Source organism: Meles meles, chromosome 2 (assembly GCF_922984935.1).
Source record: "Meles meles chromosome 2, mMelMel3.1 paternal haplotype, whole genome shotgun sequence".
NCBI classification, from domain to species: domain Eukaryota; kingdom Metazoa; phylum Chordata; class Mammalia; order Carnivora; family Mustelidae; genus Meles; species Meles meles.
This window is the reverse complement of record NC_060067.1, coordinates 93100406-93112960: the sequence shown is the minus strand read 5'-3', so window position 1 is coordinate 93112960 and position 12555 is coordinate 93100406. Positions and strand designations below refer to the sequence as shown.

Here is a 12555-nt window from a genome sequence, read left to right as displayed (position 1 = left end):
ATAAATAAACCAACTTAGCACATGTCATTTGGCCAGAGATTTTTTTACCATCTTGACACTTTTGTAGTCTTCCAAAAGAAGTAATAGGTTCAGACACTTCTATAACCTCTCTATCATGTAGAGCAAAAAGAATATGCAACTTTCCCAGCTTTTTAAAATTCCAAACTAACTCTTTCAGGACACTGGGATCTAATCAAAGGTCTTGCTCTACAATATCCCAAATGCCCTCAGAAAGTTAATAAATGGTCAAAGTGTTTAATTCCTGTATCACTTATTTGGGTCTTTCAATTCCAATGGACAAAAATTTCAACTCAAGGTGCTTCAAAGCAAACTACTGATTCATATTTGAATACTGAAAAACAAGGTAAGATCTTGTTTCAGCCATAGCTGGACTTGGAGCTCAAATATTCCCCATCTGCAGTTTAACTTTCCTCCAACTCCCAGGCATGCCTCCCTGAGTATTAGCTTCATTCTCAAACTTCATATGCTGATACAAGAAGTTCCAACCTCACACATCATTCTGCAAAGACTGCATAGAAAAGAGTCCACTTCCTTAAGTGGGGGTGGGAGCTGGTGGCCAAAAAAATCCTAGAACGGTGGCTTTTTGTCTCTGATTGGCCAGATTCGGTCACATACTTTTCTGTAAACTAATCCTAGCTACCAGGAGTACACAACACCTCCAATGGTGAGACTTGAGTCTTGGATCACCCAGTGAGTGGGAGTAGCTGTTGATCTTAAGCAAATGGGCTAAAGGGTGAGGCTGTGTGGTTGGAACCTCCAAAATAAACAGGCCTATGCTTCCATAAACAGGTGCGAGTAGTTGGGACGAAAGACCACAGACAGCCACTGCAAGTTATCGTTATGTTAGAAGCCCCAACCTCCCCGACTTGTTAAACTCTCACATATGCTATGTTAGTGGATCAAAATATGATTAAAAAAAAAAAATCATTCGATTCTCGACTTAAGTTTTGAAGGAGTGCAACCTCACACCTTGTATCCAAAATGTCGCTTCAATCGTTGGTCTTCTACTTGTCTTCAGGAACTGGAACACTTGGTCTTTCGTAAAGCCGGCAAACAGAGCAACAACTCTGGTTTACAACCTGGAAGCCGCCCGCCACTTGCTGCCAGGTCGTGTCACCACGACCACCAGCAGGAGCAAGACCAGAGGGAACGATGCACCCACTTCCCAGGCGGCGCGACCAGTATCCTCCTTGGCGGCCCCCACCTTCTGCTAGCAGCAGCCGTCGGAACGCGCCGGCCGGGGCGGGACGCCCGGGGTCATCCGGCAGAGGCCCGGGCTGGCGGATCCTCAGGGTAGACCCCGGCTGGCCGCGAGCCGGGCGGATGGCGGCTCCTCCAGACCCCTGCTCCCGCTCCCGTCCCCACCCCTTCCCCAGCCGGGCGCGCGCGCGGGCCGGGAGCGGAGAGGCGGCGGGAGGGCGGCGGCGGCGCGGCCGGGCGGGTCCCGGGGACGCGGTGTGCGTCGGAGCGAGCGCACGAGTCCCCGGCGCGCCCGCCGCGCTCGCCCCGCAGCCGCTACCAGCCGGGCGCCGCCCGCGCTCTGGACCAGCCGGGGTAGCCCACCGAAGCCGTCCGCCCGGGCGGACGAGGGAAGGGCCGTCCGCCTCGTCCCCGCCCGGCTCCCAGCACTGAGTTCCCGCCATACGGCACCCGGACCGCGGGGCTGCCCCTGGGAGTCGCTGGGGCCGAGCACTCCGGGAAGGAGGATCCCACGGACGCCTGCAGCCCGAGGTAATCACCGTGGAAGACGGACAGGGCCGGTCCTCGCCCAGGACCCCGACCCCAGCGGCTCGGAATGCGGACTCCAGAATGCGCACTCTCGATCGCGACAAGTTTCTCGCGGTTTGAAGGGGTCCTGAAACCGTCACTAGTTATTATTTAATTAGCCTTTCCTCTTATGTTTTAAATAAGTTTATTTAGACAATGAAAAAAATAGCCTCCCGGATGACTGTAGGTTTATAAATATAATCCCGAAAGTTTTGCATGGTGTGATTATTTGCTTATGCATATTTATTAACCTTTAACTCTGCAGCTAGTCAGAAAATTGACATTTAAAATAATCTTTGAGGAACATTACAAGTTCGCTGTTGCGTTCAGGCATAGTGTTATTTATCAGCTTAGTTAGCATCTGTCTTCCCGAAGTGGTACCAAAGCCTGTCCCTTGGCGACGGGTCTTGCATGTGACACTCTTGCCCTCTAGTGCCTCACCAGCTTGGTAGCAGTTTGATGGCTAATATTAATAAGATGTTACATAACACAAGGGTACTGGGCCAGAACTGGTATTGCTGCCGCTCGTGAAGCCAAAAAGCCTGAGCCGGTGGTAGTGGATGCTGCTGTTTGAGTTTCTTTTATATCTGTTGAAACTTTCTCAAGCATTTTCGGCGCTTTCAACTTTAATTCCAGGTAAGTGCATCTGTTTATTTACACTATCCATTAATGCTCACCCATAAACGTAAGAAGGGCTTTTAGGTAGAGATGGTAACTTTGTTTTCAATTAATCTAAGAATTTCAGGATTGAACAAGTGCCTCATTTTATTCTTGTAGAAGAAATAGAACATTTTAATTAAATTAAGTGAGACACAAATATCATTCTGGGGTAATTTTAAAGCTTCTCTTAAATAAAATTGAAGTATTAAAGAGATGATCCCTTATAATTGTTTAAGATCTCGACCAACAAGTTGTAATTATTCTGCAGCAGATTTGTTAAACAGAACACATGTGAATTGCTTGATGAATTAAAAATTTGTAAGCAAGAGGTTTAAACTATAACTACCTGTCTGTCTATACAGTAATGATCCTCAACAAGTCTTTCTATTTGATGCAATTCATTTTATAAACATTATTTTAAATTACACAGTTAATAAAATTACATGCAACTGGAAAGAAATAATCAGCCTATGTATTGAATATAGAAGTTTTAAATTAAAAGAAAATACATGTATCTTCCATTTAATATAACCACAATTTTTTCCTCAAAAGAACCAAGTGACCATTGTTTAAAAGCTTTACCTAGATCATCTTCCAACTAGCTCTTCTACTATCTGGAAACTATTTAAGCTTCAAACTCATTTAAAGTTGAAATTTAATTTTTCTTTATAAACACATTGAAATACAGCGACATATGTAATCTGGGAAGAGTTTTAAGAAAATCACTCCTAAGTAAATGTAAACACTACGTCTTCACATTAGATTAAAATAGACATCACATATTCAGATACATGTGAAACTCATCTCTAACCCACTTTTTATTTGTCCTTAGAAAATACCATATTATCAACTATTGAACAATGCTATTCACCACAGGGCATGATATGGAGGACAAACTCTCAAACATCTGATAGTCGGCTGGAGGGCATTTTTCCCTTTTTCTTCAGCTATAGCTTCCTATTAATATTGTATTTGAGAAGGAGATTGAAAGAGACTCTTTTGAAAAATAGTACTGAACATATCAAGAGCCCTAACAGAAGCTCTTTTTTTCTTTCTCAGTTAACACAGTATCTACCAGCTCTCATATTTTTATTGTTTTTCTTTATAGTTCCTAATGGTAAAATGGAAGGCTTCTCTCTTTGTTAAGTAAATATTACTCTTAAACTGGTCACATGAGTTAATTTCTTCACAGTTTTTAGAATAAAAGATTCTTAGGTTACTAAAATGTTTTAGATAAAACAAAACTTTTATCTCTTTCTAGAGAGATTTGTTATAGTTGAATTATGGTATACCTTCTCTTTCAGTACATTTTCTTGATGAAACTATTATTTCTGAAGATTACAGCAAGTTATTAGAGTAATTTGTGATGTGACTGAAAGGCTTATTGAAAAAAATATAGAGTACAAGAGATAATTAGGCAGTAAGTTTCATTTTTCTGGACCATATAGAATATATATTCACACATATTCAGTTCAATACTGAAAGAGTTGTTATGAGCTAAATTTTAAATATTCAGTGGTCAACTTGCTGTTTCAGAATTTTAAAACCATAAAGAAATTACAATTTTTTCTTTCAATTCAGGGAATCTTGTATGACTTCCTTGAAACCTGGCTGAGTCTTAGTTGTTCTTTAGTGATTAGTGCCAACTTTTAAACTTAAATATGTATTTTTGAGGTATGAAATACTCCAAAGAAAACTGTATTTAAATACTTTGTGATTTGTATGCAGCACTATAAAAACAGAGAAATAGAATTGGTGATAAAACACTATTCTCAACGAAATGAATGTCTTGGATTTATAATGGCTTAACAGTTTAGACAATAGGGAAAAACAGTGGAAGTTTGCTTTCCTTGAGGTGTGGCTATTGAAGGTAAGCATCACACTGACATGCATGAACTCTAAGCACCTGTCCAGTTTAGAGGATGCTGCCAGGCCACAAAAGCAACAGCTTACATTATAATGATAATTAGTCTGAACAGTGCTCAAAATTGTTTTATAACTGAATTTTTTTCTTAGAGTACCCAATAATTGGTTATAGAAAACCAATTGGGTTTTTTGTCCGTTTGTTTGTTTTTAATAAAAAACTATATTTTTAGGTTCTGGGATGTCACAGTGACCTTTACATTACTCTAAACATTCTTCATCAATTTTCTGTAAGTTGTGTAACTAGAAAAAAAAATTCAGGCTTTTCTTTTTTCCTTTTTTTTTTTTTTTTTAATTCAGGCTTTTCTACAGTTAATGTGTACACAAATTTTTTTCACAAAAACTCCTAAAAATTACTGAGGGATATAACTCTTGATTACTATTGCCAAGCATGAGCTTAAAAAATCAAGCATTAAAATCCCATACTAAACATTTTAGCGTTTCAATGATGGGTATCCGTTTTACATACACTTCATTTTTAATTCTTTTCTTTGGTTATAACGTTTGAGTGTAACATAAAGCAAGATATGGATTCTAGGCCTTGTTCTGCCCTGAGAGACATACTCTCGGACAACTCCCTTGCTAGCTCTGGGCCTTGGTCCCTTACCTGGACAGTGACAGTCTCAGAGATCCTTTCCTATCTTCTTTGTTGCTCAACACTGTAGAAATTGTTCTGAAAGACAGGACAAATGGACATGAAAAAAATTAGAATAATGCAAAACTTGTTGATTAGTATTGTTGTCTAAATATTTAGTAATAGATATGAAAGTTTTCAAAATAACAGTTAACCCTCATAAAGTGGTTACTTTGTCCAGGCACTGTTCTAAGCACACATATATTAATTTTTAGCTCACGTAATCTTCAAAAAGATAATCTGAGGTAGATGCTCTAATTATTTTCATTTCACAAATGAGGAAATTGAGACCTTGAGGGGTTACTTACCTTTCTAAGATCATATACTTGCAAATGGTAAAAGATGGGGTTCAATTTGAGTCTGGCTCTGACACACGTGCCCCGAATCACCATATTACATTGTCTCTCTATAGGTTTTCAAGGATCTGTGCTTGATACGCCTCCTCATATAATGGCAGTTGCTCTCCTGGCAATTCGTGTACCACTTCAATCATTTCCACCACTTCTACCCTAATGTACTCCTACATATGAAATGATCATTTATTCATTCAAGAGATATTTACTCAGCACCTATTATTGTGCCAGGCTTAAACCAGTGCCCAAGACCATTACATGCGGTACCTTCTCCAAGCAAGTATATACAGTCCAGTTTAGCTGATTTCTTTCCTCTCCCATGATAGCCCAATTGGGTTGAGTGTCACTTGCTCAAAATGATGCCTAAGGTAACAGAGGAAGAATATGTCTTGACGACTTTGTTGATGCATCCATAGGAGAGTAATAGAACAAGACCTCAGACTTCCTAGGACTCCCTATCATATTGCTTCATTGCTCTTCTCTGCTCTTTTTACATTATCCTCTCTGCAGATTGGCTGCCTCTGCTTCTCTGGTTCATATAATCTGCCCTAAAACATAGCCCAAACTGATCTGTAACTTTACATTGTATGATCTAGGCAAACAAGGAGAGATTAGGTTAATACTTCTGCTCCCATGACTCTGAAGAAGAATAAAAACAACAAAGGTTATATTAGATCCTGAAAGCTGCATTAGCAGTCATCACAGTGCCCTGCTATTCGGTAGACATGGATGCATACGTTGTAGCTCAATTTAAGGGGATTTGGGAGACATTTTCTCCTCTAAGTCAGAACAGACATTTTCTCCTCTAAGACAGAACAAAGAGCAAGCAGTAGTGGGGTAGTTTTCTTATCTTGCTTCACTGGCTGGCATTAAGACTGAGAGAGGTGAAAAATATTTTTTTTCTTTGATAATTTCTAAATACAAAGAAGGAGGGAAAATTGCAATAGAAAGGCATTTTTCCTTGGAATGTATCCAACAAAACCCGTGCCCCCAAGTGCAGCTCTTTGCCCATCCACCCCAAAGGAAAACCGCAGTTCTAGGGATGGAGGAGTGTTCTTGGTCATACTCCATGCAAATCAGCATCTGACTTCCCCACCACATCAGGGTTCAATTAACATGACACAGGTTCACACATTTCTTCCCAGAGAAGAACGTGTTCTTTGTCAATTTTTAATACTACTAAATTACTTTTAGCGAATTCATGTAATGTATTTGAAGCCTCCCAGTGCATTTTCAACACCATAAAATACAGTTAATTTTGTGAAAGGGGAATGTTGTCAAGCTCTTTTAAATATCTTTCATTTATGTTAGAACCTGAAGTTCTTTAGTTATTAATACTCATTTTCCAGATGGCAATCTTTTTTTCAACATTTCTTGTACTGCCAACTTCAACGTGATTCTATTGCATTTAGAAATTGATTTTTACTTTGGAATGATGGTGGGTGTTAGTGGAAGAGAAAAGATAGGTTACAGTGACAAGTAGGTGCTGCCCCTTGCAGATATCAAAATACTTTGCAAAATGTATGTTTGTATATATTCAGTTCTTCTCTGTATATACAGAATGGCTTATGATTCGAAAATATAATTTCTCCCTCTGCCTTTTGTTAATGGTATATAATTAAATAACAGCTAATGCTCCCTTGGTGGAAAACAGATGTTTTCCTTTTTAAAAAACAGATGCATTACAAAGCAACTCTAGCCATGCCAATTTCTGAAAAATACCAGAATGGGAAAAGTAGATGTTTGAGTAAGATTCAGTGACAGGTAACTTCTACATGTGTCTGACTTATGGCTGCAATCAAGGTGGTCACTGCCATTCACAGTGTTCATATTATCACCCTGACTATTTGAGGCCAGTGTGACTGGTGGAGGTATGCATTTACAGAAGGCAGTTTGACTTAATGACTGCCCTCATTTGTGAAGACAGCTATTTGTAAAATTTAGTACAGGCTCTCTTTTCATTCATTTAACAAGTATTCGTCAGGATGTTCTTACTTCAAGCACTGTACTGGTATCTAGAATATAAAGGTGAACAGGTACTTACAGATGCTTGCAATCTCTGGAGAAATATTACACAAAAAGCTGCATGACTAATTATACCTACGCAATGTGCTGCGGAGGTAAAGCAGATGGGGGTGTGAGAGTGTAAAAAGGGAGACCCAACAGACCTGGGGAATCAAGGAGGCTTTTGTGCGGCGGGAACATTTACGCTTAGAACCGTAGGATTCAGAGGATGAAGCCAGATAAAGATATGGGAGAAAACTTCCAGATGAAGTTTGGAAGTCCTTCCGAAGAGGACAGCATGTGAGAAGACCCCCAGTCAGAAAAGAGGTGGTTGCTTTTGGGGATGGAAAGAGGATTCATTTACCTGGAATTTAGAGAGGAGCACACCATTGCATCAGTCCTGAGATGTTAGAGTAGGAATTGTTCCTCACAGTGCCTTCTAGGGCATATATAGGGATTTTAATCAGTAAGTGAAATGGGAAGCCACTGGGACACATTTTCTGCTGGGAAGAAACAATTCGATTTTCACTTTGATGCTAGACTGAGAAAAGTATAAAGGGAGCCCAGAGTGGTCATGAGGAGGCTAGTGGTGCAGTAGTTCAAGTGAGAGGGACGTTGCCTAGGAAAGAGCAGAATACTGGAGAGGTGAGGTGAGTTTTGGGAAACGGAAATGAGAGGGCTTGGGTTTCTTTAGATAAGCAGAGGTAAGAGGAAAAGAAGGTGTCAAGGATGAGCCACTACACGGTCCGTGGGAAGCTGAAGATGGTTTTAGAGTGTAAATCATTCATTCCATTTTAGACAGGTTGAGCTTTCTTGTGACATGAATCCCATGGAGCTAAACAGTGGCTGGTATATAATAAGAAGAATACAATTACTGTGAGTTATTGTTATTATATCAAGCTGATAGTTCAATTGGCAGTCCTAAAGCTCAGAAGAAGGAGGTTGGACTTAAAATAAACATTTGGCATTTACTGGAGCATAGATGGTAGGGAAAGCCAATGAGTATGTGAGCTTATCTGGGGTAATGGGGAGGAATGAGAAGAAGCCCAAGGATCGACGTGATATTGGGTTATTCCTCTGATTGAGTCACTTCCTCTGCTCTGAATTTAGCTTCCTGCATCAAAGGTGGACTTTCTGCTCTTCCCACAACTCTGCTTACACTGGAATGCTTGAAGCTGTCCCTTTAAAGCCCTTAGCGAATTTTTATTGTCCATCTTCAGGATATTTCCCATTTCCCATGTTATTTATATCATTGTCATCATCATCATCATCATCATCACCATCATCACCATCATCACCATCCTCCTCCTCATCATCATCACGGGTAACATTTAGTATATTCATTCTATGTGCCAGACACTTTCTAAGAGCTTTTTATAGTTGACCTCATACTCCTCATAAAAACCCTACTAATAGGTACCACAACTATCCCCATTTTCATATGCAGAAACTGCAGCATCTAAAGATAATAGCTACCCACTGTCCATTTCCTACATAGTCCTAGCCTGAAAAGTGTTGCAGTTGCTTTCTTGGGCGTATGGTATCTTCATTGCAGCCTGTCACATTCCAATTTCTGTTCGGTCACTATGAGGTGTTACTTAGCTTTCGGCAGTTACTTAGCTTTTGAAAGGCCCAGCACCACGTCAGCATGTAGTAAGTGTTCACTAACTTAGCTGTGTTGCTGTTGTTGTTACTGTACCTTCCCCTACGATGTTATTTCCTTTGGCGTGCCTTATAGGAAATCCTGTGACGTGGGGATGTTTATAACCAGTCCAACCTTGAAATTTTCCTGTATCTACTCCAGGTCTCCCAAAATGCCTGCCTAAATGATTTATTGATTTTCTAATTTAACTTACACTTCCTTGGTCATTCAGCATATAACCCATCATAGGTCTCCTAATGCAAGCACACCTGTCAGCTCTCTGCTTGTAGTAAAGACGATCGTGTCCATGGAAACTCACTAACATGCAGGCTGGTGTGCCTGTTCTTTAGTCATTCAGAGAATTCTTCAGATTATATAAAAATTCATGATTTTCAGTGTGTGATTTTTTGTGAGAGCACTTCAAGAATGCAATCACTGGATGCCTGGGTGGCTCAGTTGGTTGGGCGTTATCAGTTATCAGCTCAGGTCATGATCCTGGGTTCCTGGGATGGAGTCCTGCATCAGGCTCCCTGCTCAGTAGGAAGCCTGCTTCTCCCTCTCCCTCTGCCTGTCATTCCCCCTCTTTGTGCATGCTCGCTCGCTCTCTCTCACTCACTCAAAATAAATAAAATCTTTTTTAAAAAATACAATAATCACTATACTGAAGTGTTTGCCTGTTGCTCTTGTTGGCCTTTAAAAATGTCATTATCCTATTTCTTGTTTGAAAGATTACTGGGAATGACACAAACAATATACCCTTGGAAATTTCAGTCTAACAAGAAAGAGAGACATTAAACAAATAATGTTGCTAATAATATTTAGTAAGAGTTGTGATAAAAGCCTGAAATAAAATTTAATTATAGATTACATCATCTGGGGACCTGGTCTAAAGGGAGAGGAGTAAACTTGATCACAAAAGTATTTCCTGAGGAATTGAGTTTGTGCAGCATATCCAGATTCACCTATGACCCATTAATTTCAAATGTTTCCTTATCTTCTATGTCAACATCCACCTATTTTACAGAACATTTTGATCTTGCTATCTCCCTGAGCATTCACCTGTCTACACCTTAGGTGAACATGATTAGCTCAAGCCAATTTCCACTCTAAGTTTGTATATTTCTAATGCTGGCACTTTTATTCTTCTAGTCCCCAAGCATAATTTATCAGTAATCATTTCCTTTTTGTTTTTCTCCTGTCTCTCTTCATTTTCATTCTCCCTGATAACCACCTTAGTCTGGACCCCCACCACCCCCCACCTAGATGGCGCAGCAACTCTTTCAGTGGGACTGTCCTGACCTTCCCTGCTTCTTCACTCTGTACAATGTAGCATATACTCTTTCTGTTCATATGACTGCTGTTTGCCCATTCTGGATGCCGCTGCTACACTCATCACCTGTAAATGTGATTATTTTTATTGTCTCTCTTCTGTTCAGATTCATCTAGTGCTGTCTGTTTCCAACTCCACACTTTTGTGCTTCACAGTCACTTCCAAGGACATACATTAATCTGCAGGACTCCTTGAATGAAATATTATTTCCATTTTTAACCCAACACATGGTATCATATTAGTTTAGTCTCACTCTCAGATAAACATATAACCATTTCATTTCTTCACCCTTGCCAGGTATTTTAAGTAAGCTCTCCCCCGACCCTATGTGGGGCTTGAACTCATAACCCCAAGATCAAGTAACATTCTCTCCCTCCACTGAGCCAGCCAGGGACCCCCCCACCCTTGCCAGGTGCTTTTGCCTAACATGTTCATCCCACCCTCATTTCCAAATCTTACCCATCATGTCATGTCCTCCTCAAGCACCATGTCTCCAGAAACTGCTTTCCTAAATGTCATTAATCCTTAATTAATCATTAATATTTCTTTTGAAACTTATAACAAATCTAGTCTGTACAGCCTTAACTACTACCTCTTATGTACAGCATAGTGTTAACTGTTGTTTCACGAGTCATTTCCTCCAACAGAGACCATGCTTCCACAGACCAGCATCACTCTTAATATTATCTCTGTGGTGTCCCCTGCATCTAATACAGCCCTAAGCCCAAACTAGGTGTTCAACAAATACCTGATGACCAATGGCAGGGTGATTAATTGATAGGTGTCTTTGGGCGGGTAAAGATACAATATCTACCATAGTGGCTTCCTTTATCCTATGTCAGGATAGTGTGATTATATTTTCTTAGAATTAAGTAAAACAGAGACATTAAATCCAGCTAATGTATAGATAATTATATGTATAGATAATTATACATGTATAGATAATTATAATCATATTACTAGTGATGTGTAACCTTAAAAATAAGTTATGAAATTAGAATAAAGTAGAATTGTCAAGTTAGCCTAGAAGGTTAATATGCCATTGTATTCGACCAATTCCACGAACAGTCCCTGGGTGCCTATTCTGTCACTGGCCCTATGCGCTCAAGGATAGAGGCCTTACCTCTACCCTCCTAGAGTGTTTCACAGTTGGATAAGAGAGACTGACAGACTGACAATAAACAAAATTTTAATTACAATAGTGTCAAGAATTACGAAGAAGATAACAATTCTACAACAGCATGGGTCACTGCTGGTCTGACCACGTTTGGAAGGTCAGCTCCATCTGAGAAGGTTTCACAGGGAAACTGTGTAGAGGAGCTTCATTTTCCACATGTTCCTGTCTTCTTAGTAATTCCCCCCAGTGAAGAGCTCAGGAAAAGTTGCTAGAGCACCATCCCACGCAGGAGGGACAGCAATAGTTCTCTGCATTCTGTGATTTTTAGAGCCAACAGACAGAGAAAGAATGGGAAGTAGTTGGGGTGGATGAGGTTGCAGTAGGAACAGTAACTTTTGAGAGTCTATACCAGGGACCAAATTTGGTCACAGTGAAGTGTGCTGTCAAAAAAAGGCTTAAAGAAGACTGGGAGAGGGGGGCGCCTGGGTGGCTCAGTGGGTTAAAGCTTCTGCCTTCAGCTCGGGTCATGATCTCAGGATCCTGGGATCAAGCCCCTCTCTCTCTGCCTGCCTCTCTGCCTACTTGTGATCTCTTTCTGTGTCAAGTAAATAAATGAAATCTTAAAAAAAAGAGAAGAAGAAGAAGAAGACTTGCAGAATCTTAATGTGTCCATTTAAGTATCTTAGACCAAATCCTACCCTCAGAGACATACACGGGAATTCCCTTGGCTTCAGGAGGAAACTTGAAGAGTTTAATAGAAAAGAGAGGTCTTTCAGTATTTTATACCAGGTAATGGAGAAGGTAGCTTTAATAGATCCCTAATATCCACCCTAAATAGTGAGAACAAGTCCTCCTCACCACTTTGCCTCATCACAGATAAGCTTAGTATGAGTTACATGCCATTCACTTCTGACAAGAATAAACTATGAAATGCTGCTATCTGAAATGCAAAATGTGGTAATACATTTTGTATCCAGTCAAAAACACCTCACAGCTAAAATTGAAACAGGCATAGAAAGATATAAGATTTTATATCCCACTATTATACTCCAGAATATTATATTATTCATAAACATGTACATAACTTTTAAATTGCAATTACTT

General features: G+C 40.1%; 1 protein-coding gene across 3 annotated transcripts in view; it reads left to right on the top strand.

Moving 5' to 3' along the window:
* Positions 1-1549: 1549 nt before the first annotated feature.
* Positions 1550-12555, top strand: part of NDST3 (N-deacetylase and N-sulfotransferase 3) — a 187476-nt gene continuing 176470 nt past the window's right edge. For 2 of the 3 annotated variants that reach the window (XM_045986881.1, XM_045986899.1), the window contains exon 1: positions 1550-1752. The gene's annotated coding sequence lies outside the window, so the exon portion shown is untranslated. Of the gene's footprint in view, positions 1753-2311; positions 2425-12555 lie in introns of those variants that run through there. The other variant, XM_045986891.1, reaches the window with a different exon arrangement.